The following is a 27,500-nucleotide window of genomic DNA, read 5'->3' as shown; positions in this document are numbered from 1 at the left end:
GGCAACATGTTTTTTTCTTCTTTAATGTCACCAGATGTCAGTGTTTAACCTTTTCTTCCTAAGATGATGATGTCATAAGAAGGCCGAAATATGCATATCCACAGCTAGTGAGGTTTGGCTTTATTGGCCTGAAATTGTCCATTAAAATGACGAAACAAGTCATGGTCATTCAAAATTGCCAATTAGCTGAAACACCTGAAGTTCATAAGGGTCATTTGCACATATCCCATGTGGCTCTGATACAAGAGGTTTGGGAGGTCACTCAGTGGAAGTTCTAGCTTTGCTGGAGTTTGCTGGAGTTTTCATTTTGTTTTTAATGATTCCTGACTGGGAAATAGCAAACGCCTTGGCCAGATCAAGGTAGGCTGTATGAACCACCGTGCCTTCATCCACAGCTCTGGTGACTGACTCAAAGTCGTCGACCAAGTTGAGAAGGCATGATCTCCCCTTCACAAAACCAAACTGTGTGGGATCCAGAGTTTGGAGATTCCCTATATCCTTGTTTATTGGGTCCATGATGATGCGTTCCACAGCTTTGCATATCAGACTTGTCAGTCTAATAGGGCGATAGTTGCCAGGGTCTGTAGTCACTCCTCCTTTGTGGAGAAGGTTGAATGTAGCAGTGCGCCATTCGGTAGGGACAAAGTCTGAGGTGAGACTGTGATTGAAAAGGGCACACAGGTGAGGTGCCAGTTCATTCTGTAGTTCATGTAGAACACAGCCAGGGATATTGTCAGGTCCCATGGAAGCTGTATTCTTGACCTTGGACAGTGCTGTTTTAACCTGTGCAGCAGTAATACTGGGTGCCTGGCAATCTACTGGTATTGTGACTGGTCCTTTGGGGGGAGGGGTACATTTGGCCAGTGTATTGGCAATATCTGTTGGCTTGGTATAGAAGGTACCATTGTGTAGTAGCTCAGAGTAAATCTAGGTACTGCCATGGAGATTCTTTACGTAACTATAGAAGGCCTTGTAGTTGTCTTTACTATCTGCTGCAATCCTGTTTTCATAGCTAGCTTTAGAGGATTTTGTGAGGTAGCTCAACTTTTTGTTGAGGTTGATAAGGGAGTTCTTCCAGTCTTGGGACTTCACTTTATTCCACATCAGTTTCCTCCTTCTGTTGTAGAGTTTGTTTACGGCAGGGGACCAACAGACTGGCTTCCTTTTTTGGAGATCATCTTGGTTCTATTGGGTATGGCGAGATCCATACATTTGTGTACATGTTTGTACAGTGCACTGGTGTATGATTCGGCGGTCATGCAACTATTTTCCATTTGCATGGGTGCCATGAAGTTAGCCACCTCTGTTTTTAGGAGCCCAAAGTTAGCTTTGGAGAAGTTTTTCATGGTGCTTACCTTTGTAGAAGGGGTGGGAGAGATGTGGATTTCCAGGGTGATTAGTTTGTGGTCGGATCTAACCAGGGAGGAGTTAACTATTTGTGTAGAGCAACAGTCGCCCATATTACTAATGACCAGGTCAAGGATGTTGCTACCTCTAGTGAGGGTAAGAACAAGCTGGTCCAGGGCATTTGAATTAATCAGTTCCAGAAAACGTTGGGCAGGTGTACTGGTACATGAGTAGTTTTCCCAGTTAATGGAGGGGTAGTTTAAGTCGCCCGGTATGACAGTGTTAGGTTGGACCCTAATATTCTCTGATGTTCTTAGGAATGTGGAGTGTGAGTCTTGGGACATTGTTGGGGACCTACAGCAGGCTATGACCTGAATCTGTCATACCCAATGTCAGCTGCACCTGAAGTATCTCTGATGCGTTATGTTGGGCTACCAGTCTGGAGGTGTGCGCATCCTTTATGAATGTGGAAACACCACCGCCTTTGGAGCTTCAGTTCTGGGGCCGAAAGGTGTGGAATAAGTTATAACCTGGTAGGGCAGGGGTGCTTTCAGCTGCCTTGAACCAGGTCTCTATTACAGCACAAATGTCGATTTTCTTAATTTTAAGGAGTGCTTCGAGCGAGTGCATTTTGAGATTTAGACTTCTAGCATTGAGCAGCATGACCCTCAAACTGCATTTGTTTGTAGCTGTTACAGTGGTAATCTGGTCTTTGGAACACTGCCTAAAAAAGGCACTATAGGGGTTGCAAAAGCCTTGGCCAGTATCCAGAAGCCAAGGGGTGACAGATGCAGGCCATCTCTGGCAAAGCATCGAGGTTTGTTAATCATGTCATCCCAGGCAGAGAGATACTGGATCCCCTTAGAATGACACCAGAAACTTAGCCAATTGTTGAAATCGATCATTTTCTGCTTGTACTGTGGTATCAGTCTGGGTGACGGTAGGATGCAGCTCAGGGCTAGAGTTATACCCACCTGGGCTACATAATCCGAGAGCTCCTCCATGTCTCTCTTCATGTAGTCCAAGAAAGTATGTCTCAGGTCATTCACACCTACATGTTCAATGACAGAGTCATATTTGTACCTGATGTTGAGGGACCCGAGTGCATGCGTTATATGGTGGATCTTGGCACCTGACAGGCAGCTAACTGTTACTTTCTCCTTATTCAATCTAATGAGTGGGACATCAGTGTGCCTCACTATCAAGTCACCTATGACTAGTGTGTCGGGCATGCTGTTCTGCCTTAGGGGCTTTGGTTGAGTGGTACACTGTTTAGGAGCGCTATGTGTCTCGTGATTAGTGTTGTGTTGTGGTAGAGGGCATTTCTGCCTTGGAGGTCTCTGCTGTTTGGGTAGATTTTTATTGAGAGCCTCCGCAAAGGTGGGTGTGTGGTTTGTGTTTTTATGTGAAGGCAGTGCTGGTGTGTGTTCTGGAGTGCTTTGTGTTCCATGTGGTCTGGTGCAAGTGCTGACCTTCTCCTCTTAACCAGCTATTCTGGTCTTAGCTGGAGGGTATGCGGCTTCCAATTTGGATACACAAGTGCATCTCTAGCACGTCTGAGTGTTGGGAGGTAACAGGAGAGGGTTGTCAGTGTACATGAGGCAGGTGCTACATTGCCTCAGGATGCCCAAGTTCACCAGGTTAATAGGAGAAAGCACAGGGAACTGACCTTTAGACATGCCTGGATGGGTGGGTATTAATAATACTGGAGCTGTTTCCTTGTAGAACATTTAGTGCTGGTAGCACTTTTGTGTGCTACAGTAATTGCTACATGAAGTCTGGTAAAGTGCTAGACTGATAAGCTAGTAAAAGTGCAGGAGAGGAGAGAACTAGCAGGTCTAAGGGAAAAATTGAAGAGCAGACTTTGGCACCACTCAGAAGCTACAAACATTCCTGGATACAGCAAATCTATATCTGGACTAGACTAATTACAGGAAAGGTGGAAAATAAGCGCAAATGTGGGCTTTTAAACCAGAAAGTTGAAAGAGATGGAAAAACATGCCCTAGCATTTCCTGTGGTTCCTCTGTCAGGGGTCTGCTTAACCTACTCAGGCACAATGTAAAAGGCCTATCTGACAGGCCACTGAGGTCATGTATATGGCATGTCACAAGATGGGTACACACTCTGGCTTACCAACAAACATGTTCCCAAACTCTGCAGTACTGTCTGGATTTCCTGAACCTAGGTATGACATAGCTGTGCATTTCCCCCTTCTTTCGCCCACGCTTTTTATTTTATTTATTTATTTTGTATTTATTTTTTCTCTCTCTCTCCTTTGCAGTCTTCCCTCATATGACTCATGTTTAATTCTCCTTCACAAATCATGCCCAACAATTGCACATGCTGCAGCTACAGTGTTCTTTGTATATCATTTTTTCCATAGAAACATTACTCTATATAATGTTATGACACTGTAGAGGTAATCTTATCTGTACATCTTATGTTATGACTGAATTCTTGCATCATCTGCTAACTATGATCATTTATGCTGCATACTATCCTGATACACTTCTCTGTATGCTTGCTCTTACATTACCACTGCTGCATTGATACTGATTAAAGTTTGCTTCTTTGGTTGTTTTCCACTGTGTTACTGTCTTAATACTTTCAGCAAAGTGAATAATTTTTCTATCCACCTCTGCCTCTCACCACTCAAAACAGAACAACCCATGTTTCACATCTCTGGGATCATTTTGCACCCATCTGGGACTGCAACAAGCATTTCTCTGCCACAGTACTGAATTGGTAACATTCTGTCGCAAATCTTAGCGATTTCACATCACAGGATCCACATTTTTTATGCTTACTAGTGAAAATCTGTCAGAGTCTGACCACTCCACAGTTACTTCTTGTAACCTTATTTATTAACCATTCATAAACCCCATATCACCAAGAGAAACTAAAGAAAACAGTACCTCTCTGTCAGCCTTCTAAATAAGTCTGGTCTTATTTTCTGATATAGTAGCTAGAGTGGTACACAAAATGAGATGGTTAATCCAACCAGTTTAGTGGCTGAAAACTCTGTTGGGCACTTAGCAACAGCAACTGACTACTATGGGAGTGCAAGCAGCTAACACTGCGAACCATACAAGAGACATGAAGCAGCAGTTACTAGGAATATGGTACATAACAATACTTGACTTGCAGCTACAATGGGAATAAGACTACAGTAGGAACATGTCATGCACTTTGCCATAGTGTCTCTTAAGCATATCTCTGGGTCATTCAAGGCATAATGACAGTGCCATAACCTAGGGCAAGGCCTCCTGAAGGAGTGGGTCCCTTATCCACATCTAGAGAGCGAAGAATCCTTTCCCCCTTGTTCTGGGAATTAGGAAAAAAGGTGGGCAAATGAATGGATTGGTTGAGAGCCATGCTGGAGACCACCTTGGGCATGAAGAATGGGTTAGTTCTGAGGAATACCCTCTCTGCATGAAAGATGATGAAGGGTTCCACAGCCATGAGTGCTTGCAGCTGAGATGCTTCTGGTTGAAGTGATGGCCAGAAGGAATGCTGTCTTCCAGGAGAGAGATTTTAGCTCTGCAGAAGAATCTGGTTCAAATGGGGGCAGAATTAGCTTTTCCAATACAAAGTTAAGGTCCCAAGCTGGTGTTGGTGCCCTTCTGCATGGCCTCAAGTTGCTAGCCCCTCTTAGAAACTGTTTGACCAAAGAGTGTAAGTAAAGGGGCTGCTCAGTGTGAAAATGAGCAGAAATAGCAGAGGCATGAATTTTTTATACAGGAAAAATAGAGGCCACTGTGTAGTAGGTCAGCTAAGTATTCCAGGATGAGAAGGAGGTAGGGCTGTGCCATATTGGCTCCCTTAGCCTGGATACAAGTGCAGAACCTTTTCCATTTATCAGCATAAGACTTTCTGGTGCTAGGGTATCTGACCTCAAGGATAACATCCAGAACCTGTTTACTGAGGTTGGCAGACTGGTTCAGGGTTAGGGAATATGCCAAGCTGCCAAACTGAGTGTCTGCAATTGGGGATGCATGTATTTCCTTTTCCACTGGGTCAGGAGGTTTGGAATCTAAGGAATATGCCATGGAGGCAGCAGGGACAGGCTGTGCAGCAAGTGTTACCAGTGTGGGCAGGGCCATATCTGGAGCTATAAGAATGGTCCTTGGTTTTTCCTCCCTTATTTTGAGCAGTACCCTTGGGATGAGAGGAAGGGAAGGAAAGGCATAGACCAATAGACTGACCCAGAGGAAGGACAGGGAATCCACTTTCCAAGCCTTGCAGAATTTGCTGAGCTGATTGTTGACATGGGAGGCAAAGATGTCGACCTTTGGGGTTCCCCATTTCTGAGTTATTAGGATGAAGGTACTTCTGTTGAATTGCCACTCATGTGGATCCAGAAGATTTCTGCTTAACTGGTCTGCCAGAGAGTTGACAGAGTCTGGTAGGAATTGTGCTAACAGGTGTAGTTACATGGCAGAGGCTGTGTGCCAAAGGGTCATGGCCAGTCTGCACAGAGCGTAGGAGTGAGTCCCTCCCTGATTGTTCATATACCACATCACATTGGTGTTGTCTGTTTTGATCAGGAGAGACCCTGGAGAGAGAAGGAGCTTGAAAGCTGTCAAGGCGTGCTGCACAGCCATCATCTCTTTTTGACTGATGTACAGAGGGATTTGCTGTGGGCTCTACAGGCCCTGTATGCACCTGCCGTCCAGGTGTGCACCCCAAGCATAGTCTGATGCGTCTGTGGTGAGGGTCTGCATGGCGGGGGGGGGGGGGGCAAGTCCCTTGTTGAGGGAGCGTGCTGTTGCCCACCAAAGAAAATCTTTTCTGAGGCAAGGAATTATAGGTAGAAGAGTTTCCAGGTCTTGAGTGTGATGACACCAAAGGCTCTTTAGGTACCACTTAAGTTTCCTCATATGCAGTCTGGCATATGGAATGAGTAGTATGCAAGATGCCATGAACCCCAGAGCTTGCAGGGATCTTCTTTGCAGTTAGCTGGGGCCTGATGGCTAGTTGAGAGAAGTAGGTTATCAGGAAAATGTGTTTCTCTGGTGTAAGGTATGCCATCTGGGATGCTGTGTCCAGACTTGCTCCCAGGAAGATTATCCTTTGGGAAGGCACCTGCTTGGATTTCTTTTCATTGATTGTGTACCCTACAGAGGTTAGAAGGATCTTTACAAAGGTCAGGTGCTTGAGCAGCTTTTCCTATCTGCCTGAATAAGGCAGTCGTCTAAGTATGGATAAATCTGAATATTTCTTTGCCTGCAAAAGGCAATGGCTAGACCTAGACATTTTGTGAAAACTCTGGGAGCAGTAGACAAGCTAAAGGGAAGCACACAGAACTGAAAGTGTTGAGATCCTGCCCTGAAGCGGAAGCATTTTCTGCATAATTCCCTGATAGGAATGTAGAGGTAGGCCTCTTTTAGATCTAGGGTGGCTAGCCAAGCATCCTTAGACAGCATGGGTAGCAGTTGCTGGAGGGTAAGCATTTTGAATTTTGGGATCACCAGGAAGGTGTTTAGAATGGATAGATTGAGGATGGGGCATCAGGTATCCTATTTTCTGGGTACCAGAAATAGTCTGGAACAGAAACCTTGGCCTAGCTGTTCTGCAGGAACGTGCTCTACTGCCCTCATAGAGAGCAGTGAAAGGATTTGTTTTTGAGCTTCTGCCCACTGATTTGGAGGTAGATTTGGGAACCAGTTTGGGGTTGGAAGGGTGTGGAAAGAAAATTTGTATCCCTGAGACATAATGTTCAGAACCCAGTGGCCCTTGGTAATTGTGGCCCAGGTGCTTGAGTGAAAGGAGAGTTTTCCTCCTAGGGGTAAGTGAAGGTGGGCAGAGGGGGTGGAGGAGGTGAGTCATTGTGAGTTCTTACCATAAGGGGGTGGCTTAGAACTCCCTGGTTTTGAAGTGGAGGTAGTCCATTGCTTAGATCTCTGCATTCCCTGTGGCTGCTGTCTGGGGGGGGAGGGTTTGTTTCCACGGGGCCAAGGCTGGGTCGGTTTACTGGGAGCAGGAAAGGACCAGTGTTTGGAGGGGCAATGCCTGCTGAACATAGGGGGCTGGACCTGCAAGAAATCCTTAACTGTTTGCATTGATTTTGCTTTTTCTTCCATCTTTTTTAAGACTTCTTCTGCCTTAGTGCCAAATAAGTTATCTTTGTGCAAGGGGGCAGCCAACAATTTAGATTTAACATGGTCTGGCAGAGGCTCTTCCTTAAGCCATGCATGCCTTCTAATGACAGATCCAATGACTGCTGCCCTGCAAGAAGCTTCTAGGGTGTCAGAAACCACAGTGCAAGGTGTGTTTAGTTACTTGACTTGCAGAATGCATTAACTCTTGTAAATCTTTAGATTCTGCCCAAGCAGGTAAGGAAGACATTTTTTGTTTAAGGAGTTCCAAGGTATGTCGCTGAAATTTCAGCATATGGAACGGACAATATAGTGCTCTGATAACAAGAGATGTATAGTTTTTTACCCCATCTGTCCAATGCTCGGGAGTTCCTGTCTGAAGGGGTGGGATTCTTTGCAGCGGTTGCTTTAATCCCTTTTGGCCCTTGAGAACTGACCTCAGGGTCAGCTGTAGGATTTTTTAAAAAAGATATTTGTGCGAGTCAGGGACTCTGTAGTACCGGTCTGGTTTTCTGGGAGCTGGAGGAAGGGGGGGGGGGGTCAGGAGTCCAGCTGGATTTGAGGAAAATGTCCTCCACAACATCCAGGACTGGGGGGCATGGCCAAGGGTCTGTGATGTGGAAGATCCAGGAATTCCCTGAGTCTCTTTTTAGACTGAGCGTAGTCCTGACTGTCCAATTGCAAATGCTCCCTTAAAGTATGCAGTGTTTCCCCACAGGAAAAATCCTCTGGGGGAAAAGGTGAAGGAATGGAATAGTACAGTTTTGTACCTACCATAAATGTAGATGTCCGAACTGGATAGCATCTGCAGTCATAACAAATGGGTAGTCCTGTCGTCAGGCAGCCCTTCAGTCAGCCGGATTCCAAAGTCTGGGTCTGGCTTTGGCCGATGTCGCACTTCACCCGACGTCATCTCTGCCGGTCTTCGGGTATAAAAGCATCGGCCAACGCCATTTTCTTCAGTGTTTCTTGCCCCAGGTGCCAGTTGCCCATTTGGAAGGCTAAATTTGGATAAATGCCAATGTATGCAGATAAGGCAGAAGGCAAATACAAAATGTAGGCATATATATACATATGTACAAACAAATACACCATAAGAGACTCCCCCCCAGCTAGCTATTAGGAGTGTAAATACCCTAGGAGTACCACAGAGGGGAAGGAGGGTGGGTAATCCTGACTGCAGATGCTATCCAGTTCGGACATCTACATTTATGGTAGGTACAAAACTGTACTATGTCCTTCATGGATGCATCTGCAGTCATAACAAATGGGTAGAATACCATAGCTAAACTAGGGGTGGAGGAAGTGAAATAATTATGGTGCAGTTAGGATCCCTTGCAGTACAGCAGTGGCAAACCCTGCTCGGGATCTAGAATATAGAGGTAGATTGTAATGCTTGGCAAATGTATGCACGGAGGTCCAAGTAGCCGCCTCAATAATGTCCTTGGTTGCCACTCCTTGTAAGAAAGCTGTGGTAGTGGCTGTAGCTCTTGTTGAATGAGGTCTTATGTTCTGTGGTATTGGTTTTCCATGGTAGGAGTAACAGAATCTGATGCAATTTCCTATCCATTTGGAGATTGTCTGTTTGGAAATTGCTTTTCCTTCCTTTCCTGGTGCATAGGCCACTAACAGCTGGTCAGTTTTTCTGTTACCTTTGGTTCTGTCCAGGTAGTAGCGTAACTGTCTATGTACATCCAAAGTATGCAGTAGCCTTTCCCCCCTGTTCTGAGGGTTGGGAAAGAAGGTAGGTAGGTGGATTGCCTGGTTTAAGGACACTCTGGATACCACCTTTCGCATAAATGTAGGATTAGTCCTCATGGAGACTCTATCTTGATGGAAGATCAGGAAGGGTTGTACTGCCATTAAGGCCTGGAGTTCTGAAACCCTTCTTGCTGAAGTAATTGCCAGAAGGAAAGCAGTTTTCCATGATAGGTGTTGCAGATCCGCTGTTCCTGCTGGTTCAAATGGAGGGAGTGTCAATTTTTCTAGTACAAAATTCAAGTCCCATGTTGGTAGTGGTGATTTCCTAGGAGGTTTTACATTCTTGATTCCTCTGAGGAATTGCCTAAGTAGAGGGTGCGAGAAGACAGGTGGATCAGAACTGTATTCTGCAGAAATAGCTGAAGCATGTATCTTGATGGAGGAATAGGACAGGCCTGTGTGTAGAAGCTCTGCCAAGTACTCCAGGATGTTAGCAATGTCTAAGTTTGACACCTCTTTTCCTCTTTCCGCACTCCAAGTGGCAAACCTTTTCCATTTTCCTGCATAGTTCCTTCTTGTTGAAGGTCTGCGGGCTTCCAGTATAATGTCTTTAACCCTCTGAGATAGGACTGGGTTAGTTGTTCTTAAGTGATGTTCCAGGCAGTAAGCTGTAAGGTCTTTAGGTTTGGATGCAGGATGTTGTAGTTGTTCTGAGTTAACATCAAAGGCATCAGGGGGATTGACCACATTATCCCCTGAGACATGCTCCTCAGCAGGGGATACCAGTGTTGCCTTGGCCAATTCGGAGCTATTAGAATTATCCTTGGTTGTTCCTCTTTGATTTTCAGTAGTACTTTGTGCATCAAAGGAAGAGGTAGGTATGCATATGCTGTCAGACCTTTCCAGCTGAAGGAAAGGGAGTCCACCTTCCATGCAAGCGGGTGAAACGTCCTTGTGCAGAATTTCCTGAGCTGGTGGTTGAGTGGGGATGCGAACAGGTCTATTTGTGGCATTCCCCATTTTTTTGTGATGGTCTTGAAGATGTCCGGGTGCAGCATCCATTCGTGAGCATCCGAGGTGGTTCTGTTTAACATATCTGCTAGGGTATTTTCTTTTCCTGGCGAAGGTTGCCTGTAACTGGATGTTGTAGCTCAGAGCCATGTTCCAAAGGTCCAGAGTCATTCTGCATAGGGGGTAAGAATGCGTGCCCCCTTGCTTGTTGATGTACCACATGACTGTGGTGTTGTCTGTCCTTATCAATAAATGGCCTTCCTTGAGGAAAGGTTTGAATTTCTGGATTGCTAGTTGCACTGCCAGCATTTCTTTTTGGTTTATGTGTAGGTGCAGCTGGTCTGGGGTCCACAATCCTTGTATGCATTTGTCCAACATGTGTGCCCCCCAGCCTCGGTCTGAGGCATCCGTTGTGATGGTCTGGTTCGCTTGACCTTTGTGGAAGGGCAAGCCTAGGTTTGCCTGGCATGCTTGGGCCCACCATAGGAATTCTTGTTTCAGGCATGGGATTAGTGGGATTTCGGTTTCTAAGCTGTGCCTGTGTTGAGACCATAAGTTTTTTAGGTACCACTGTAGCTTTCTCATATGTAGTCTGGCATGAGGAATCAAGATTATGCATGATGCCATGAATCCCAAGGCCTGCAGCACCTTTCTTGCTGTTAGTTTGTTCTGTTTTGTTAATGCCAAGAAGTAAAGGGGTAGTTGTTCTTGTTTTTCTGCAGTCAGGAATGCCATTTGTTTTACTGTGTCCAATTCTGCACCCAAGAAGGTTCTTGTCTGGGATGGAATCAGCCTTGACTTTTTTAAGTTGACTGTGTATCCCCCCAGGGCTTGTAGCAAGCAAATGACCCTTTGTAAATCTGTTGTCAGCTTGTCTCGGTTGTCCGCTTGTAGCAGGCAGTCGTCCAGGTATGGATAGATTTGGATTCCCTGTAGCCTGCAATGAGCGATTACTGATGCCAGGCATTTTGTGAATACTCTGGGCGCAGTAGATAAGCCAAAAGGCAATGCTGAGAATTGATAATGCTCTGATCCTGCAAGGAATCTGAGGTATCTTCTGCAAATTGGTCGTATGGGGACGTGCAGGTATGCCTCCTTGAGATCTAGAGTTACCAGCCAACACTCCTTGCCCAGCATGGGAAGAAGTTGCTGTAAGGTCAGCATTTTGAATTTTGGAACGATGATGTATGTGTTTAAGATGGACAGATCGAGAATGGGTCTCCAAGTTTTTTCTTTTCTTGGGACTAGAAAGAGTCTGGAGTAAAATCCTTTGCCCTGTTGATTTACTGGCACCCTCTCCACAGCTCTCATGTTGGTTAGCTGAATTACCTGGTTTTGAGCTTCTGTTCTTTGAGTTGGAGGTAAGTTTGGCATTCCTCTTTTTACTGGTAAGGTGTGGAAGTGGAACCTGTAGCCTTGGTCTATGGTTTTTAAAATCCACTTGTCTTTTGTGATATAGTGCCAGTTTTGAGAAAATAAAGCTAATTTTTCGCCTAAAGGAGCTGCTAATTGCTCTCTGGTAGGTGGTGTCAGGGACAAGTCACTGTGAATGTCCTGTTGCAGTGGTAGTGCTTGTGGCAGAGCCTCGCTGGTTATTACCTTGCCACTGTCTTCCTCTGTAGGCACTTCCTCTGGGTTGGTTTCTGCCTCAAGAGCGTCTATACCTGCCTCTTTGGTTCTTTGATGAGTCTGGAAAGGACCAATTTTTGGCAGGCCAATTTCTGCTAAACCGAGGGGGCTGAACCTGTAAGAAGTCCTTAACTGTTTGTACAGATTTTGCCTTCTCTTCCATTTTCTTCATTACTTGTTGAGCAGAGGTACCAAATAGACAGTCCTTATCCATAGGAGCATCCAACAGCTTTGCTTTTACCTGATCCGGTAGGACCTGCTCTTTCAGCCATGCATGCCTTCTTATCACTGTGCCAGTCATGGCTGATCTAAATGAAGCCTCCAGTGCATCATAGCCACATTTTAAAGAATGGTTACTAACCTGCTGTATGTTATTCACCATTTCTAAAATATATTTCTTATCTAAGGGTTCTTCAGAAGAAACTTTCTTAGACAACTGATCAAGCATAAACTCTTGGTATTGGATCATGTGAAACTGACAGTTTAAAGCTCTAGCTGAGAGAGTGGCAGAGGTGTAGACTTTTTTGCCCCATCTGTCTAAAGACCTGGCTTCCTTTCAGAAGGGAGAGGGTTTTTTGTAGAGGTAGAAGCTACTGCCTTAGGCCCCTGGGCTATAGTCTCAGGATCTGCAAGTGGGGCCCTGAAAAGGTGGTGATGAGTGTTGGGTACCCTGTAAAATCTGTCAGGTTTGGCAGGGGCTGGTGGTAAAGAATCAGGAGCAGTGCAAACATCATTAAATGCATCATCCACAACAGGCAAAACTGGAGGTATAGCTAAGGGCCTATGTTGTGGTAGGTGCAGAAAAGTTCTAAGCCTTTTCTTGAGTCTGAGAAATCCTGTTCTTGCCATTGGAATTGCTCTCTCATGGCATGTAAGGTTTCAAAAGAGAATTCTTCTGGAGGTGAGGCCGATGGAATGGATTCATCAGCATCGAGTCTTCATAAGTGGACAAAGGAGCCTCAGGCTGGTCTGTAGTGTCTGAGACTTCAAGAGTCATCAGAGTACTCCTGCTGGGGAGGCTCTGTTCTAGGTCTCTTTTCTGGGGCTGAGAGGCCCTGTCTGGGTGTGATTGGGATCCCTGATTAAGGAAATCAAATCCTCTGCCAGAGTAAGCATTTGAGAACTAGAAGGGTGTCTGTGTGAGGGTCTTAGCAGGAACTGTTTTAGCAGTTTTGGCTGCTTTGGCCCTGGCAAAGGCCTTGATAGACATGGCTGCAGGAGGCCTAGCAGCACCACGTGCTGGGGTGGAAACATCCAAAGGGATGGTGTCAGATAAATCAGTAGAGGCCCCAGTAGTAGCTAAAGTTTCAGAGGCCGATTCAGCTAAAGTAGCAGGAGCCTCGGTAGAAATCAGGGTTTCGCTGAGTATTGATCGTTTCTCGGTTTCGCCGAAACCGAGACACTCATGTTTGCTTATCTGTGGTTTCAGCGAAACCGCGGACCGCGAGTGTCGGTCCTTTTGCGTTTTTAATTGCTTGGGTAGTCGGATGTTCCGACGGCATAATGTACGCAAAATCTGAGCCAAAAACTGTTCAGCGAACTCCGACCGACGCCTAAGCGTTGATCCGGTTGAAGGATGAACAAGCTAGGCAGGCAGCAACGTCGTGGTCTGGGCCTAAACAAGGTAGGCAGTAAGAGTGGAAATCCTTATGAGGTATTTGTTTCCCACAGGTTAAACAATTGTTTACTTTTTCTGACATCGGCTGAGGCAAGAAAAGGTCCCCAACGGGGTACTTAGCTTTTTAGAAGTCTTCGAAGTAGTATTCGGTAGTAGGAATCTCTGGATCTGACCGACCGGCACTTGCGAACAGCTTCTGCTTCGGGCGCCACGCGGCAAGAAAGACTGAAGAAAATGGCGTCGGCCGATGCTTTTATACCCGAAGACTGGCAGAGATGACGTCGGGTGAAGTGCGACATCGGCCGAAGCCAGACCCAGACTTTGGAATCCGGCCGACTGAAGGGCTGCCTGACGACAGGACTACCCATTTGTTATGACTGCAGATGCATCCATGAAGGACATCCTCTGCATCACAATCCTCATAAGTGGAGAGGGGTTACATGTCTTCATATTCAGATGCATCAGATTCATCTGACTCTTGTTCAGAAAAAACTACAGGGGACACATCTCTTTTCCTTTTGGAGGGGCTAGCTTGGCTTCCCCAGATCAGCATGACAAAGTCTTCTGCCATTTTAAGCTTTTGAGACTGAGGCAAGGTAGCAGGTGCCTCAGAGTGGGTCATCTGTTTTTTGGGTGTGGTTCAAACCCTGGACCTAAGAAACTTGGTTGTTTTCGAAAGAACGGTAGTCGTGAAAGAAGACGTCAGTTTGTGTCGACAATCGGTGGTGCGAAGGACTTCCTCGGAAGCCGGTGCCTGCTCAGCAGCTCTGGACCCATCTAAGGTAGAAACGACCGCAGTATCCTTAGAGGAAGAAAAGGTTTGTGGCATACCAGACTCGAAAAGGGTCTCTGTAGTGGCCTGTGAATCAATTGAAGCAGGCATTAGGGGCTATGAAAGCACCTGACTGAGTACCGGAGGACTTAACTACTAGCTTAACGGAAGCGTCGTCGGTAGGTTTGGACCTGTGCGATCTGTCTCTGTCTTTACCTTTATGGTTTTTTTTTGGAAGATCTGCTGTTGGATGGCTTAGCGAAGCCATATTGAAATTTGAGGACTGTATATGAAAATATCTGGCTACAATAAGGGCCTGGCAACGAAAAGTTTTGCATTAAACAAAGCACAACGGGGGACGTCGTGGTTGGGCCTAGACAAGTGACGCAGTAAGAGTAGAAGCTTAGGTGTGGTATTTCCTTTCCACAGGTGAGACAATTATTAACTTTTTATGACATCGGTTAGTGCAAGAAAAAAGGATCCCCAATAGGGTACTTAGCTTTAGAAGACTTCAACTACAATTCGGAAACGAAAACTCAGGTAGAGGGTGACCAGCACTAATGCGAACTGCTTCTGCTTTGGGCTCTATGGCAAGAAAGACTGATGTAATGGCGTCAGCTGCCTTACTTTATACCACTGACAACCTGACATCATTCCTCAAGTGACAGCAACAGACGCAGAAATACTAAGTCTCTGGTATTCGTGATGGCCGAGGGCTACCCTAACAGGGATAACCCAAAATGTGATGACTGCAACAGTGAAACATAAAGATCATCATATGTCATGGGGGGCCTAATATGAAGGATGCCTTTAAGGAATTGTTTAGCTTCAAATCTAAAAGCTAAAGGAGGAGATAAAGGCAGACAAGCAGAGACAGCTGATAAGTGGGCCTTAACAGAAGAATAGGCCAAACCAGCACTGAGCAATTCACACAAATAAGAGAGAACCAAAGAAACATCTACAGTAAGTGGATCCAGGTTATGAGACAGACATCAAACAGAAAACTTCTTCCTTTTGGATAAGTAGGATTTCCCACTACTGAGTTTCCTGGCCTCCTGCAGGACCCTAAGCACGTCCTCAGAAAAAAGGTGTCTACGTGCAATCAAAATCGTATTACTCACAGTATCAGTTAAAGAGTGGACAATGTGGGATGGATGATAGATCCCTTGTCTTGTGTCAGTAGGTCCACCCAGTGAGGTAACTTGTGATGATTGCCCTTGGATACATGCAGAAAAAGAGGGAACCAATGCGGTCTCAGCCAAAAAGGAGTCACCAATGTCACATTTTGCAAAGGACTTTTGGAGTGAGGGGAAGAAATGCATAAAGAAACATCTCTTTTTTTTTTTTTTTTTTTTTTTTTTTTGTGTCCACCTTCCACACCAGAAGACCTGGGAATCTGGCACAAAACAGAGGAAGTCATCTGCTTAGAGGGGAGGCAAATTGATCTACTTGAGGAGTACCCCACTGATGGACAATGTCCAGAAACACATCCCTGTTAAGCATTCATTCATGGGATTGAGTTAAGGACCTGTTCAGAGTGTCTGTCACATTGTTTTGACCTGAGGGAATATAGACTGCCTGAACAGTCACTTGATACTGGTCAGCAAGATCCCACACCAGGAGAGCCAACAGTCAAGGAAGCTAAGATCTTGTTCCCCTGTTTGTTTGGATACCACATCACTGTGGTGGTGGTTGTTGTTGTTGGGTCTTTCGGCTTATCCCAGTGAGGGGTTGCCACAGCGGAACTCCGGTCCGCTAATTGTCTGTAAATACCTCGAGAAGTCCTGGGGAGACGAAAGGATGAAAACCCTGAAGAGCCAACACAAGAGCTCTCATCTCTTTGACACTGATGTGCTCCTTTTGTTGAAGAGGAGACCAGACAGCCTGCACCTTTAAGGAGCCAAAAGCTGCTTCCAATCCCACATCTGAAGTGTCTGTGAACAGTTCCTGAGAGGGAAGAAGAGGATGAAAAGCGAGCCCTGGATTTAAGGCAAAATGCTGGATCCACCAGAGGAGTTCCTTCTTGAGACATGGTAAAAGAGGAACTACAAAGTCTACAGTATGTGTATGTTGAAGCCAAACTGACTTCAGTAACTACTGAAACTTTCTCATGTGGAGTTTGGCTAGCGGGAGCATAGGAATAGTGGATGCAATGAAACTCGGAGCTCTCAGAAACGACTTGGCTGTAATGAAGGCCAGAGGAAGAGTAGTTTGAAAGAAAGAAATGACTGCCAAGACATTGGGAGAAGGCAGGAATGCCAGCATAGGCATCATCTGAATCCTGCACCACAGAAAGGCATGATCCTGAGGAGGAGTCATGGAAGACTTTTTGAAGTTTATTGTGAACCCCAGGCTCTGAAAAAGAGAGATGGGAAAATGAAAAAAAATTCTAAGCTTGTTTCCTGCCTTTCTTGTAACTAGTCTAGTCCAGATACATATTTGCCGTAACCAGGACTGTTTGTAAGCTTCCGAGCCCTCAAAGCCTTTCTGTGTTGGAGGGAAGCCTTCTAGCTCATCAGTGGGAGTGGTAAGTACTAGGTAGCCTATCTACCACAAGAGCGGTTTCTGGCCCAGAAATTGTAGTTTATTGTCCGTTTGGCAGTTTTTCCATTTCTTTCAACTTTCTGGTTTGTCACTAGTCTAGTCCAGATACAGATTTGCTGTATCCAGGGCTGTTTGTAAGCTTCTGAGCCCCACAAGACCTTCTGTGTTGAAAGGAAGCCTTCCAACTTATCAGTGGGAGTGGTAAGCACTAGGTAGCCTATCTACTACAAGATCCAGGTACGGATTCTTAGTTTTAGTACTTGAACTTGCTTATTTGGGCTCAGCACTTGTTCAGAACTTGCTGTTAGCACTAAATAAGCTACAAATTACTACAGCACTCAACCTTCCTCTTTACCTAGAGGAAAACAGTTTTTGTACTTACTTTCCTCACTTGCTTAGAGAAAAACAGCTCTTATACTCACTTTCCTCACTTGTCTAGAGGAAAGTACTTTTTTATTCAGGCATGTCCAAGGGTCGGCTCCCAGTGTTCTCTCCTGCCTATATGATGAATCTGGGCATTGTGAGGCAATGTAGCAATTGCCTCATGTACACACAACCCTCTCCTCCTACCACCCAACACCACAACCTGTGAGAGATGCACTTATCTAGCCAAACTGGAGGTAAGGCTCTCTCCAACCAAGACTGAACTTGACAGTCAAGAGGAGAAGGTAAACACTTGCACCACACCACACTGATCACATAGTCCCACTAAACCTACACCACTAAAATTCACACATACAAACACAAAAACATTTGCAGAGGCTCTCAATAATAATCTGCTCAAGCAACAGAGACCTCCAAAGCAGAAACGCAAGCAACCTCCACCCCCCCAACAACCCAAATGACACATAGCCCACAGACTCAATGTGCCAATAAACCACAGCCCATAAGGCAAACCAACGTACAAAACAAACTAGTCACAGATGTTCTCTATAATCAGGCACAGTGATGTCCCACTCACCAGGCTAAAAGTACAGTTTTGTACCTACCATAAATGTAGATGTTCGAGTGTTCACCCTGCTGTAGTCAACACACTTGGGTTATCCTGTCGTCAGGCGGTTCCGCTGTCGGCCGGAATTCCAAAGTCTTGGTCCGGTGTCGGTTGCTATCGCCTCTTCCCTGATGTCAGTGCGCCAGGGGTACAATATAATGCAACCAACGCCATTTTCTTCAGTTTTACTTGCCCCAGATGTCAGGTGCCACCAAAAAGGTGGTCAGAATTAGTACCAAATGGAGTGAACACTGCACAAACACAAAATCCCTTCAGCTATAAGCAAATACATCAGTAAGGCATAGAAGAGATTTTGCCAGTAGATCAGAGGGGATGGAGGGAGGGTAACCTGGAGTGCAGCAGGGTGAACACCCGAACATCTACATTTATGGTAGGTACAAAACTGTACTATGTTCATCGTGTTACCCTGCTGCAGTCATCACACTTGGGTTGAATCCCAAAGCTAAGGTAGGGGGAGGTATCATAGAGGGTTAGTGGAGGCAATAAGGCCCTGCAGAACTGCAGTGGCGAAGCCCACCCTGGACTTAGAGTAAAGAGGTAAGTGATAGTGTTTGGTAAAGGTGTGTATTGAACTCCAAGTTGCAGCTTCTAAAATTTCCTTGGTTGGAACCCCCCTGAGAAAGGTTGTAGAGGTAGCTGTTGCCCTGGTAGAGTGGGATCTAATGGTAGCAGGAACTGGCTTCCCATGATGGGTATAGCAGAAACGTATGCAATGACCTATCCATTTAGAAATGGTTTGCTTAGATATAGCCTTCCCTTGAGAAGCTGTAGCATAGGATACAAAGAGCTGGTCATTTTTTCTGAAAGCCTTAGTTTTGTCCAAGTAGTAACGAAGCTGCCTGTGAATGTCCAAAGAATGCAGGAGTCTCTTACCTTTGTTCTGTGGATTAGAGAAGAAGGTGGGTAAGTGGATGGTTTGATTTAAAGCTACACTGGAATCCACCTTAGGCATAAAGGAAGGATTTGTTCATAGAGAAACTCTGTCTTGATGAAAAATGAGGAAAGGTTCCACTGCCATTAGTGCCTGAAGCTCTGAGACTCTCCTAGCTGAAGTTATTGCTAGGAGCAGGGCAGTCTTCCATGATAGGAAGTGAAGATCTGCAGAGAAAGCTGGTTCAAAGGGAGGTAGCTTTAGTTTTTCCAGAACAAAGTTGAGGTCCCATCTTGGTGTAGGAGCTCTCCTGGGTGGTCTAATGTTTTTTGCCCCTCTGAGGAACTGCCTTAGAAGAGGATGTGAAAATAAAGGTGGATCCGTGTTGTAGTGAGCTGAAATAGCTGAAGCATGGATTTTAATTGAGGAAAAGGAAAGTCCTTTGTGCAACATCTCAGCTAAATACTGTAGAATGTGAGGCATGTGAGGCATGTGAGGCTGAATTGTGTCTTGGCCTTTAGCTTGGTTCCAGGCACAAAACCTTTTCCATTTGTCCGAATAAGCCTTCCTGGTGCTTGGCCTCCTGGCTTCAGAATAACATCCAGAACTGCTTGTGTAAGAGGAGTTGGTTGGATGTTTAGTTGATTTGCCATGCAGCCAGATTTAAAGTTTTGAGCTGGCTGTGAAGAATCTGTTTGTTTTGTTGTGTGAGCAAATGGGGTATTTGAGGCAATATCCATGGTGGGCTGTGGGCCATAGTTTTCAATAGTGGGTACCAGTGCTGGCATGGCCAGTCTGGGGCTATGAGAATCAGTCGTGGTCTCTCCTTTTTGACCTTCAAAAGAACCTTTGTGAGGAGAGGTAATGGAGGGAAGGCATATGCTGTCAGGTTTTTCCAACTGAAAGAGAGAGTCCACTTTCCAAGCTTGATGGTGGAATGTCCTTGTACAAAATTTTGTCAGTTGGTAGTTTTGAGGACTGGCAAACAGGTCTATGTTTGGAAGGCCCCATTTCTGAGTTATCATTGCAAATATTTGTGGATCTAGTTTCCACTCGTGGGGATCTTTGATGTTTCTTCTGAGGTAGTCTGCCAATGTGTTCTTCTGTCCTGGCAGGAACTGAGCTTGTAACTGGACTTGGTAGGCCAGAGCTGTGTTCCATAAAATCATTGCTTGCCTGCATAGAGGGTAGGAATGTGTGCTCCCTTGTTTGTTTATGTACCACATTACTGTGGTGTTGTCCGTCTTTATTGCAAGTTGTCCCGGATGTAATAGATCCTTGAAGGCTGTCAGACCTTTCTGTACAGCTAGCATCTCTTTTTGATTTATGCGCAGATTTCTTTGATCTGCAGTCCATAGGCCTTGAATGCATTGTCCTGCCATGTGTGCCCACCAGGCGTAGTCTGAAGCATCTGTTGTGATAGTCTGCCTGGCTGGGGGCAAGGTGAAAGGCTGACCCTTGTTGAGGTGACATGCCTGTGACTACCATAGAAATTCCTGTTGTAGGCAGGGAATGAGAGATATCATTGTGTCCAAGCTGTGGCTGTGTTGAGACCATACGCTTTTTAGGTACCACTGTAATTTCCTCATATGCAGCTTTGCAAATGGTGTTATTAGTATGCAAGATGCCATGAAGCCCAAAGCCTGCAGAATTTTTCTTGCAGTTAATTGGGTCTTTGTTGCCAGTGTCTTGAAATACTGAGTCAGTTGTAGTTGCTCGTCTGGCGTAAGATAAGCCTTCTGGGCCGTTGTATTCAAGCTGGCACCCAGAAATGTCATTTTTTGTGAGGGTACTAGTTTTGACTTCTTTTCATTTACTGTGTACCCCAGGCAGTTTAGTAGACGCTTTACAAAGGCCAGATGATGTAAGAGAATATCTTTTGCTTTCTGCTTGGATGAGGCAGTCATCCAGGTATGGATATATTTGAATTCCTCTTTGTCTGCAGTATGCAATTACTGGTGCCAGTTTTTTTGTGAAAACTCTGGGCGCAGTAGATAAGCCAAAGGGCAGTGCAGAGAATTAATGGGTTGAACCTGCAATGAAACGGAGGTATCTTCTGCAACTTTGTCTGATAGGGACATGCAAGTATGCCTCCTTGAGGTCCAACGTTACTAGCCATGCTTACTTGCCCAACATGGGAAGTAGCTGCTGTAGTGTTAGCATCTTGAATTTGGGTACTTGTAAGTAAGTGTTTAGCATTGAAAGGTCCAGAATTGTTCTTGAGGCATTGTCCTTTCTGGGCACTAGAAAGAGTCTTGAGTAAAATCCTTGGCCTTGCTCTCGAGTAGGTACCAGTTGAATGGCTCTCATGTCCATGAGAGCTGTAATTTGTTTTTGTGCCTCTGCCCATTGATTTTGTGGCAGGTTTGGCATTCCTCTTTTCACTGGCAAGGTGTGAAAGTGGAATCTGTATCCTCGTAAAATTATGTCTAGGACCCATTTGTCCTTTGTGACTATGTGCCAATTGTCTGCAAAAAGTGCGAGTCCCCCCCCCCAAGGGGGCTGCCAAGAGAGCATTGCTTGGCCAGATGAGGTGCAAGTCATTGAGTTTGCCTTCTGGTGGATTGAGACCTGTCTTCTCCTCCCTTCTGTGTTGTAGTGCCCCATTGGCGAGGTTTATACTGAGCTTGTGGTTGTCCTCTGCCCCTTGGGCGTCTGTATTTACCCCTCTGCAGTCTATCAGTGGCTGGAAAGGACCAATTTTTTGTTGGCCAGTTTCTGCTGAAGCGAGGGGCTTGTACTTGTAGGAAATCTTTGACTGTCTGCATAGATTTTGCCTTATCTTCCATTTTCTTTAAATCTTCTTCTGATTTAACTCCAAAAAGAACATCCTGTTGTAAGGGAGCATCTAGTAGTTTTGCTTTAACATGATCAGGCAGAGTTTGTTCCTTTAACCAAGCATGCCTACGTATAACAGACCCAGTGACAGCTACTCTGCAGGAGGCCTCCAAAGAATCAAACCCACATTGTAAGGTATGTTTGCCCACCTGCTCAGTGGCATGCAACAGATCCTGTACTTCTTTCAATTCAGATTGTTGAGGGAGAGTGGTTATTCTTTGCTTTAACTTAGAGATTAGAAATTGCTGATACTTAAGCATATGAAATTGACAATTCAGTGCCCTCATAGCTAGTGTGGCTGAGGTGTAAACCTTTTTCCCCCACCTGTCTAGTGCTCTGGAATCCCTCTCAGAAGGTACTGGGATTTTAGCCATAGAAGCCTTAGCCCCCTTGGGACCCTGGGAGATAGTCTCTGGGTCAGCAACTGGGCTTTTGAAAAGAAATTTGTGGGAATCGGGCACTCTGTAGTATCTGTCAGGCTTAGCCGGAGCAGGAGGTAGAGAGTCTGGGTTGAAACTGGATTCTAAATAGACATCATCCACAATGTCCAAAACTGGTGGGATGGCAAGTGGTCTGTGTTGGGGAAGTAAAAGAAACTCTCTGAGCCTTTTCTTAGAATCAGAGTAGTCTTGACCTTCCCAGTGAAAATGTTCCCTCATAGTGTGTAAAGTTTCCCTAAAGGAGTAGTCTTCAGGAGGAGAAGCTGAGGGAAAAGAGTCCTCAGTATTAAAATCTTCATAAGGAGAGAATGAATAGTCTTAGTCCTCAGAGGAGTCTGAAGAAATGGACATTTGCTCAGAGGAAGCAAAATCTTCCTCTTGTCTAGGCCTTTTGTCAGGAGGGGGCTGTGAAATCCTGATTAAAGAAATCAAATCTTCAGCCATTATGAGCATCTGTTTCTTAGGCATAGGGCCTTGAACAGGAGACTAAAGTGCAGTCCTTTTAGATTTAGAAGGAGTCTTCGACTTGGAAAACGTTTTAATGGTGAGAGTAGTCGGTCTGAAAAACGCCTTCAGAAACTGATGACGTTTCTGTAGCACCGACGCCTTTTGAAGCAAAGTCGTCGGAAGAGCCTGAAGTAAAAGGCTGCATTGGCCTGGTACATTCAGTCAAAGTTTCCGTAGTGGTCTCGGGTTCCAGAACTGCGGTAGTTAGGGGCTACGTCGGAGCCTCACTGAGGACCAGAGAACCGGAGACCGGATCAGCTGAGGCCTCAGAATCTGGCTTAGGCCTGGGCTGCATGTCCTTATCCCTGCTTTTTTGTGCACGCCGGTAGTCGGTTGCTCCGATGGCATGTTGTAGTTAAATTTTCTACCGAAGTAGTGTCATGCGAAATCAAAGAGTCTTTTAACAGTATGCTTATTAAACCTAGCACAAAACCGACAAGAAGTGACGTCGTGGTCTGGGCCTAGGCAAGGCATGCAATAAGAATGAAAATCCTTATGAGGTATTTGCTTCCCACAAGAAATACAATTGTTAACTTTTTCTGACATCGGTCTGAGGCAAGAAAAGTTTCCAACGGGTACTTAGCTTTATAGAAGACTTCGGTCTGAAATTCGAATTCGAAAATCTCAGGAGTCGGCCGACTGGCACTTGCGAACTGCTTCTGCTTCGGGCACCGAGCAGCAAGAAAAACTGAAGAAAATGGCGTCGGTTGCATTATATATACCCCTTGCACACTGATGTCAGGGAAGAGGCGACAGCAACTGACACCGGACCAAGACTTCGGAATTCCAGCCGACTGCGGGACCGCCTGACGACAGGATAACCCAAGTGTGATGACTGCAGCAGGGTAACACAATGAACATCAAGTTGAAGGTTACTGCTAGCTGCCTTTTGGGTGCCAGGATCCACCACATAACCCACGCACTCGGGTCACTCCACAATAACTCTGTCATTGTCCATGTTGGTGTGAACAACCTGAGACGTATCTCCCTGGACTACATGAAAAGAGACATGGAAGAGCTCTCTGATCTTGTAGCCCAGGCAGGTATGACCCTAGCCTTGAGTAGCATCCCCCCATCGCCCAGAATGATACTGCAGTACAAGGACAAAATGATTTAATTCAACAATTAGCTAAGTTTCTGGTGTCATTCTAAGGGGATCCAGTATCTGTCTGCCTGGGACAACATGGCTGACAGACCACGATGCTTTGCCAGAGATGGCCTGCACCTGTCACCCCTGGGATTCCGGATACTGGCTAAGGCACTTGCCGCCCAGGTTCAAATGACAAATTCAGCACCGTAACAGAAACAGGCAAGCAAAAACTGAGGGCAATACTACTCAATGCTAGAAGTCTAAATCTCAAACTGCACTCACTCAAGGCACTCCTTAAAATGGAGAACATTGATATCTCTGCAGTGACTGAGACCTGGTTCAAGGCTCTAGAGAGCTCCCCTGCATTACCAGGCTATAACTCATACCACACTTTTCGGCCATCTAACCTGGACCAGAACACCAAAGGCAGAGAAGTGTCCATATTCATTAAGGATATCCACACCTCCAGGCTAGATGTGCAGCATAATGCATCCGAGGTTTTCCAAGTGCAACTAACTCTGGCAAAACTGCAATCCAAATTGTAGCTTGCTACAGATCCCCCACCATGCGCCCTAGGATTCCCACTCCTCTTTTCTTGATATACTGGAAAATATTAGGGTTCAACCAAACACCCTAATAATGGGCGATTTCAACGACCCCACCATTAACTGGGAAAACTACTCATGTACCAACTCCTTCTCTCAACGCTTTCTGGAATTCATAAATTCCAGTGCCCTGGATCAACTTATCCACACTCCCACCAGGGGCAACAATATCCTAGACCTAGTCATTACCAACATGAGTGACCGGTGTTCCACACCTGAAGTCATCTCTTCGTTGGTCATATTCGAACATAAGCTAATCACCCTAGATATCAGCATCCTGCCCCACCCACCATTAAGGAAACCACGCTAAAAAATTTCTCTAAAGCCAACTTCATGTTTCTTAGGACAGAAGTGGCAAACTTCATGACACCCATGCAGATGGACAATACAGTTACGACTGCTGAATCCTGCACAAATGCACTCTATAAGCACTTACACAGGTGCATGGATCGTGCTATCCCAAACAGAACCAAGACTCTATCCTCCAAAAAAAGGAAGCCAATCTGGTGGTCCCCTGCTATAAACAAACTCTACAACAGAAGGAAGAAACTGTTGCAAAAGAAAGTAAAATCCCATGAGTGGAGGAGCTCCCTGGTTGGCCTCAGTAAGAAGCTGAGATCCCTTAAAAGATCCTCCAAAGCTTGTTATGAAAACAAAATAGCCACTGATTCGAAGGGCAAGCAGAAAGCATTCTATAGCTATGTCAAGAATATCAATGGCAACACCCGACCCAGATCTGCTCTGAGTTAGAGCACAACGGCACAAAAATTACAAAACCAACTGATATTGCCAACATCCTGGCAGATAGGTTCAGTGCTAACTTTACCCCCCTCACCCCCTAAAAGGCCCATATCTATACAAGAAAAATGCAGAGTCCCTGTAATCACATCTATGCAGGTAAAAGCTGCACTCTCTAAAACCAAAAACACAGCATCCATGGACCGGACAACATCCTAGCCTGCGTTTTACACGAACTTCAGAACGAACTGGCTCCCCACCTAAACACCATGTTCAATCATAGTCTCACATCAGGCTTTGTGCCCACTGAATGGCGCACAGCAACAGTTATCACACTCCACAAAGGGGGAACCACCACTGATCCTGGGAACTATCGTCCTATTAGCCTGACAAGCTAGATCTGCAAGGTCATGGAACATCCCAATGATGAAACTCAAACAAAGACATTGGTAAACTCCAAACTCTGGACCCTACCCAGTTTGGGTTTGTGAAAGGCAAATCATGCCTTCTGAACCTGATCGACTTCTTTGAGGCAGTCACCAAAGCCATAGACAAGGGTAAGGTGGTTCACACAGCCTATCTTGACCTCGCGCCAAGGCTTTCAACATCATCCCCATTCAGGAATTATAGCTAAACTCACTAAACTAGGTATAAATCCCTATGTCTCAACATGGGTTGCCAAATGACTCACTGATAGAACCCACACTGTAAAAGTTGCAGACTCCAAATCTGACTTCAAACCAGTGACAAGTGGAGTACCACAGGGTTCATTCCTGGGACCTCTCCTGTTTGGTATCTAGTTCTCTGAAGTACAAGCTAACACAGAAGGCCTCTGGCTAACAAAGTTTGCAGATGACTGCAAACTAGGAGCAATAGTGGAGTCCCCAAATGATGTGGACATCCTGCAGAAGGGCCTCACTAAGACAGATGCCTGGTGTCAGAGGCATGGCCTCAAGCTCAATGCCAAAAACTGCAATGTTATCCCCTTCGGTAAAAACTCTGTACCCATGAACTACCACATAAACGGCAGTCTACTTAACGATGAATGTGTGATAAGAGACCTTGGGACCCAGGTGGACAGTAGTCTCTCCTTTGATAATCACAACGCCACAGTAGTCAGAAAATCCTTCTATGTGGCACACCTCTTCACAAAAGGGTTCTCATCCAGAAAAAAAAAAGAGGTTATTGTTCCCCTCTACTTGGCACTCAATAGACCCATTATAGAGTACAATGCCCCTTTTAGAATATACCTCACAAGACATCTGCAACAGCTGGAAAGGCCACAGAAGTACTTCACAAAGAGGATTACTGGCCTCAAACAGATGCCCTACACTGACCGTCTCAAAAAACTCCAGCTTTACTCTGTGGCACATCGCCTACTCTGAGGAGATCTCTGCCTAACATATAAAGCTATGTTAAACCCAGAGCTGTTGGACATGCTACACCTAAAGAAATCCCAATACCTCCGAGCTACACACTCTAGGGACCTAAACCTTGTTACCACAATAAATAGGACATGCTGGAGGGATAGATTCCTGTCCCAGAGACTTCCTATACTCTGGAACAAGCTACCCATCTATGTCAAGCAAAGTTCCTCATTAGCACTCTTCAAGAAAAATCTTGATGAGTGGATTGGAAATAGGAAATACACCCAGGGGATTACTTCTGTGGCTCTGCTCGACAGGGGCACAAGAAATTAACTTTCTTGGGTGGCGTATGCCAGGGAACCTTGTTGGCTAGGCTTACTTAGGCCCTTGGGCTGATAGCCTAGTACCTACCTATGAAGAGTTTGCAACAGGATCTCTGGAGAGGAGGCCTGAATCAGCAGTTTGTCCAAGTAAAGAAATATTTGGATTCCTGAAGTCTGCAAAAAGCAATCACAGGAGCAATGCATTTGGTGAATACCCTTGGGGCAGTAGAAAAGCCAAAGGGCAAAGCAGAGAACTGAAAGTGCCCAGTTGTGTACACTTACCATAAATGTAGATGTTAGAGTGTATTCACTGTTGCAGTCCTAACAAATGGGTTATCCAGCTTTCGGTAGCCCTCAGTCAGCCAGAATACCAAAGGTAAGTAAAAATGACGTTGGTTGCTGTCGGTTGTAAAGGACGTCAGGGCGTCCGATACAAAAGGAGGCAGCCGACGTCACTTCCTCAGCCTTTCTTGCCAAAACAGTCAGAAGCCCCCAGAAAAAAGGCTAAGCCAAATGCCAAATTGGCAAATAATATCCAATTCAGCCTGTACCTCAGGAAAAAAGAATATGAGGGGACCAGAAGGGGGAAGGAGGGAGGGAAACTAGGACTGCAACAGTAAAAAAAAAAAAAAAAAAAAAAAAAAAAAAAAAAAAAAAAAAATTTGCACATCTATGTATTTTTGTTATTTTACTCTGCAATGTATTGCTTTATTATGCTTGCTCATTATGCACATTTTATGTAAATGTATTTCCTGACTGCATGAATCTTACTCTTGTATTATACCATCAACTTTATGTTACCATGTTTCATTGTATTGCTTGTGCAGCTTTTCATAAATGAATGGACTGCATGAATCTTTACTGTTGTATTTTACCATTAACTTTATGTAATCATGTTTCATTGTATTGCTTGTGGAGCTTTTCTCCCTGGGCCTCCACTGAAAATGGGCACTTCTTGGCCCAGTGGACTTCCCCGGTAATCAAACTG

General features: G+C 45.3%; 1 protein-coding gene across 1 annotated transcript in view; it reads right to left on the bottom strand.

Moving 5' to 3' along the window:
• Positions 1-27,500, bottom strand: part of EMC1 (ER membrane protein complex subunit 1) — a 1,424,536-nt gene that overhangs the window by 992,276 nt on the left and 404,760 nt on the right. The window lies entirely within an intron of this gene.

The sequence above is a fragment of the Protopterus annectens genome, chromosome 1.part1 (genome assembly GCF_019279795.1).
Source record: "Protopterus annectens isolate FY-2018-M chromosome 1.part1, PAN1.0, whole genome shotgun sequence".
Classification (NCBI taxonomy): domain Eukaryota; kingdom Metazoa; phylum Chordata; order Ceratodontiformes; family Protopteridae; genus Protopterus; species Protopterus annectens.
Note: the sequence above shows the minus strand (reverse complement) of the source record. Positions and strands in the feature narration are given on the sequence as shown.